Below are 6,208 nucleotides of genomic sequence, written 5' to 3' on the forward strand. Positions count from 1 at the left end.
AAATTCCTTAGCAAATAGTAATGGCAAAAAACCAAAAACTAAATTCGTGTGAATCAAGAGCACCACCTTCTCTTTTTCACCCATATTGCACTTTTATTTCAAACTATGCACTGTGAAGAGACTTTCCTGGGTAGAAAAGGATTTTACAGAATGTGTCTCATTACTGTGGAACTTTCTTCATTCTTACCCTTCTTTAAGTCATATTTATAGGCTTATGTAATTCTTGAGTCTCAAGTCCAAGCAATTCCGATCAGCCTGACCTCGTCTCAAGGCAAGTTAGCAGAAGAAAATGAATAAATATGATGCTAGAGGGCATTTGTCCTTGACTAAAAATAAGTTTGTAGAATAGTCCTATAATACACTTTGTGGCTATCTCAAGCTGTTGGAAGGTGGGGATTAGGATGTAGAAGGGGTTGTCCTACAAAGAATCCCTAGTTTTCAACAGGGCCAAAACTTATTTTTGTGTATAGACAGCCCGTGGGTTACGAACGTCCACCTTAGTAGAGAAAAGTTGGACAACTCATACTTGTCCTTGAATGTTACATAAATTTGCCCTGGCTTTGTAACTACTGAACCCTCTACTCGTAACAAATTCATCACAATCACCTTCACTTGCTGCATGTGTAACTTTTAAATCATTGAAAAGTTTCAAGTCTTCTCTTGTACTAAACCAAAAAACAAAACAAAACCTGCTGGTTTCAACTCATACTGACCCTAGAGAACAGAGTAGAACTGCCCCATAGGGTTTCCAAGGAGTGGCTGGTAGATTTGAACTGCCTTTTGGTTAGCAGCCAAACCATAACCACTGCGCACCAGGTCTCCAAAAATGAGGCTAAATAAGAACCATGTGCACCTGTTCCAGCTTCCCTACAAATTTGACTTAAAGACTTAAACACACAGTTAGGAACTGTCTCATTTGTAACCCGGGGACTGCCTGTATACACCTTTATCCGTGAAGCTTTTATTTTTCAAGTTTGGGTATTATAAATTACCATTGTTAGCCTCCTTTGATGGGACCACGTAACCCAGTCCTTTCAGACTCTAATTTTCAGTTGAGTTCAAATTCTGAAAAGTACAAGGATTTAATTTTGAAGTTAAATCCTTTGAGAGGTGTCTTCACTAGAATTACCCTTTCTAACTCCACACAGAACTGTTACTCTGGTGGCAGAAAATCGTAGTGGCTGCTTGTCACCCATCTCAGATACCTTAAGTGAAATTGATTGAAATGTAATAGGATGTTCCATGTAATAAGAGGTTTGGAACATTGTTTCCTTTGCCGTCATTCTTGTGCTTTATTTCCCCCATCAAAAGTTTTTTTCTTGTATATATTTTTTAATATTCAGACTCTTTGGAATCTGTAATTACAATCAAGTGACTGTCATAACTGAAAGATGTGGTGGCTTAAAATTTACTAGCACTTTAGTCAATAATATTCTGCAGTTATTTGTACAGAAAGGCACCATTGTGCTATATTAAAGTCCCAGGACTTGATAGGAAGAGTCAGGTTATGTCCTTTTATGTCCATCACTTCTGAATGCACTTCTTGTAAACACAGATGTTGATCTTAATATTCCCCCTGTATCAACATCATAGAAGGGCACTTCCATAACTAAAAACAAAAACAGCAAAGTCCTGAGCAAGCCATTTAAATTAATCTCGGCGTTGTTCCCCGTCTTCCATTTTGTTCTGCACTTTCTGACCACTCTTACAAAAAGTTCACAAGCCTTTGAAGAAACTGGAATAGCTGTTATTGAGGTTCACAAATTAAGTGCTTGATTTTAAATGTATCCTGTTTTGATTTTCAGATTTTCTTAATTCAATATTTGAAGATGTGCCTTTTATTGGGTAATGTTAAATCACGAATGTAGTGATGTTATTTCACGATTGTAATAATGTTACATGATCATGGGTGCAGCATTCTCTAACACAAATGGCGTGAAAGGAAAGTCGTTTCCATAAAACGCCTACGGCTCTGATTGCACAGTCCCACTTGCTCTTGAGACTGCTATGTCAAAGCAAGGGCACTTTCTTTTAAGGCTACTTTCATAACTTGTTTTTATATTTTCTCTAAATTATAAACGCAGTTATGTCCATTTGGAGGCCAGGGTACCACACGTCACAGGCAGCCTTACATGTGTGGTGTGAGGTTTAAAGACTGTTAACAACAGAAAGTTTATGGGAACTCAGAATTCATTTTTTAAGGTAGCTCCCAAGATTTTCTCCAATATCGTTTTGCATTTTGTAACTTAAAAGCAGCTATTGGTACCTTTCTGAGATACAGCAGAAGACCAAAACATATTTGGAAAGAGAATAAATATATGAAGAGAGTCTGGCTGTTTTATTTTCAGTGTGCTGGATGTATTAGACTACTATTTTGTGAGTGGATGTGATGAAATATTCAGGTATTTAGTGTATAATTAAGGATGGATATAGATTTCTTTGGAGTTACTAAATCCATCGTCTTTTACATAATGGACAAATCAAGTTAAAATAAAAGAACTTTTACATAGCTTAGCTTGTTTTCTGGTGCTGTTGACCTGCAAAAGAATATATACTTTTGCATATACAGGTGAAAGTTTTGCAATTTATGTATATAAGAAATTGTAGGCATTAAAAATATTTTATTGCTATTTTCACTGGCTTGCATTTATTTATGAAAACCTTGAGATATTCCTTATCTTATTCCCCTGAACATTTTTCTAGCTAGAAACCCCAGCTGACTCATCAGACTTCAGAGATGGAGTTTGCCTCCTACACACCTCTGTTGATTCCCTTACACATTTCCCATCTGCTGAGACCCAGCTACTGCTTCCTTTTCCCTCACCACCTTAGAGAACTGTTACCAGACACACAGGAGAACTCTTAAGTGGACAGAGCAATAGACTAACTTCATGGCCCGAATTCTGGTGACATACTCAGGGAACTGGAGGGAGGAAGCAGAGCTATGTGTATATTTATATGTGTGTGTGTGTATATATATATATATATAGTTCCTCTGGTCAAAAGTGAGTAGGTTCTGACCCCCTGTAATAAGAGCCTGAAATGGGCAAGAAGATGAGTCATTAGGGATTATATGAGGCAAGTGGGCACAGCCAAGCAAAGAATGTAGGTACTTAACCCACTGGACTGTGTTGAGTCTAGGTTACGTAAGAATTAAGTATTATAAGAGATACTAGTATCCTAGATTTAGAAATTAGTTTTGCTTGTGGATGTTGAAATTCACTTTTCTCTCCATAAAAAAGGGTAGTCCATTTCATGCAAAGGGCCTCTTACAAATAGTTTTGCAAACATGTACCAAATAGCTATCAACAAACTATTTCTGTGTAACTAAAAGATCTTTGCTGGTAAGGGTGCACTTCTCTTGAAAAATGGAGCTATTGGTCCTCCCCAAGCAGCTACAGAATGGGAACAGTTTTATATATTTTAGAAGTATTTAAAGTTAGGGTTTGTTTTGTTCTGTTTTAGGGTTTGAAAGCTCCAAACAACCTTTGAGTGCTGCTTCTGCTTATTAGGGCTCAAACCCCTTATTAACTGCATGGGTCTTAGGTTCCCATCCTAGGTCTCGTAAAGTCAATAAAACTGAATCATTGAGGGCTGAGCAGTTTGCCTTTGTTTCTACACATGCTGCCTGCATTAGCAACAGTCACTGCTAAGAGAATCATCAGGTGACTTCATGGCCATTCAGGTGAGGAAGACATTTGAGCCAAGAGACGGCACATTTTGGAGGTCCCACAGACTCTTATTTGGCTCTTTTCCTTGGTGCGCAAAGGAGAAGTCTTGAATTTTAATTTTGACTCTGCAACTCAGAGCTGTGTGGGTTGGCAAGATCCTTAAGCCCCTCAACTTCATTTTTTTGCATTTGTAAAACAAGACTAATAACCAGCTCAGAAGGTTATTTTAAGGACTAAAATAATGTATGCTTTGGTACCTAGCACCCAATATAAAAATGACATGTAAGCTGTGGGTCAGTAGGGGCCACGAGAAATACCACTAAAGAATAGGCTTAATGTTGCTGTAACCTCACTCTAAAACATTTCTCTTACCTCGGGACCCTGGGCCCTAGACTCAAGAGAAAGGCATTACTTGGGAAATAGTTCTAAAAAGAGCTCTAGAGAATTTCGATCCTTAAGGACACAGACTAGAAACAGAGGGACCCAATCACCTCCTCACCACCGCGACTACCTTTGACTCCCCGTTACAAGCTAACAGAGCACCGATGTCTTCATTCTCTTAGAAAGTGCAGTAACTTTTTACATAAAATATGACAAAATAATGTGCAATTGCTTTATGAGAAACCACCAACAGGAACTGTACAGCTGGTCAGGTTAGCTTCAGAGCTGCATTACTTCACCAGGATCATCTTTGCTTATTTCCACCGGGTTCTAGGGGAAAAAAAGTTTATCAGGTGGGTCTTGCCTAGTGGTTGCTAAATGTGGGGTTGAGGCAATTGTCCTTGCCAAGGACAGGCCGGGGTGGCTGTGTCCAGTTCTTTTTAATCTACTGCCTCCAATCCCAACTGTCAGAGGGGCTTACTACTGTGGGAGCTGAAAAGAGGCAGGGGAAAGACAAACATTCCAAAGTCCAACAGGAGGAGAAAGGAAGTCATCTTCCACCAGAACCCTTCTAGAGACCAGTGTTTACTCAGTGAGGGAGAGTTAAGTTGGGTTGCTAGTGTTTGATTCAGGAAATGGTATTGAAGTTGAGCACACAAAGTCTATTAGCAGGACAGAGACTAGATGGCCCATGCCAGATGGCTCCGACTCTGGGCCTCAGATATCCCTTCTCCAGTTTATTTGAAAGAAACTGAACTTAAGAAAGAGTAAAGACACTTGGGAAAATATAAACGATCACATGAAAGAAAGTGGCAATTCGCCCAGCTAAGTAGATTGCAATGATAGAAGTAGGTAAGCTACAAGAACTTTTTTTTTTTTAAATAGAGTATTTTTTCCCAAGTTACTGGAATTGGATTTTCATGCTTGTTCATTTTTTATCTGGGGGAATACATTTCAAAATAGGAATAGAGAACAAAGTTTGAAGTACACTTACCCCTCCCGGGGGATACTTATATCCCTTCCACATCGTTCCTGCAATGAGAAGCATCCATAAGACGACAATCATTGTGGGGCTTCTTTCTCAGCTGGTGGTGTATGCAGGGGCAGATGGGTGGTTCTAGAAGGTGTGGTGTTCTATTCCCTGAGTCCTGGGAACTGGGCTGTCTTCATTAGAGACCAGATGGTGGATGGCCCAGCATGACAGCTCCTGGCTCAGCAACTGTGTGGTCTTATCTGAACTGAAATGGCTCTCCATAGCCATTTTGGGAGACAGAGCTCAGACACCAATTGTGACATCAGCCTATGACCTCAGGGACCCAGTTGTGAATAGCTATGAGATGGTTGGCCAGGAATGACAGAGGGGCTGGGGTTAAAGAGTCCTTATGACAAGGGACCTGTTCTCTGGTAACTCTATGTGGTTAGGGCATAGCTTGCATCACACTTTTATTAACTCGTCACCTGCCAAAATGTTTGACTACTGTCTTTATGCCACCAGATGCATAAAATATTGCTATGTAAAGAAAAAACAAAATACTGGATTAATTGGGAGGATTAACCAACTATGAGCAATTACTTTATGTGCTATTGTTAAGCTGTTCAAGGAAGAAAAATCTTGCATTTTGTGAACTGGAACAGTTAAACCCTCATTATGCAGGGTAAGCCTCCTCACAACTTCCCTGAGAAGGAAGCAGAAGATGGGGTGTTTATTATGTTCATTTCACAGCTGGAAAAACTGAGGCACAGAAGAGCTAAGCAGTTTGGCCAGGATCACATACTGTGGCAGTGGCTCAGCTCAAGAGCACAGTGCCTCCACCCACATCCCTACTCTCACAGAGGTCTGATTGCTTTGGGCCAGTGCTCTCACCAGAAATTCTGGAGTAGACAGAGAAAAAAAGATCAACCATCATGCCTTGTTCTGAGTATACCTGGGGCTGGGGCTTGGCACCCCTACTTTCTGGAATAGCTAGCTTCTAAGACAATCTTCTGCGTCTGTAACCAGTATATTATTCAGACTCTCAGAGTTAAGTTACTCCGACACTGAGAACAGCTGTGAACAAGCAGGTCTGAATGAAATGAAGTGGAATTCAAGACACCTAGCAGATGGTTTACAAAAAGGGATACTGCCATTAATATTTCTTCTTGGCAGCCAGGTTAGT

Source organism: Loxodonta africana, chromosome 7 (genome assembly GCF_030014295.1).
Source record: "Loxodonta africana isolate mLoxAfr1 chromosome 7, mLoxAfr1.hap2, whole genome shotgun sequence".
NCBI classification, from domain to species: domain Eukaryota; kingdom Metazoa; phylum Chordata; class Mammalia; order Proboscidea; family Elephantidae; genus Loxodonta; species Loxodonta africana.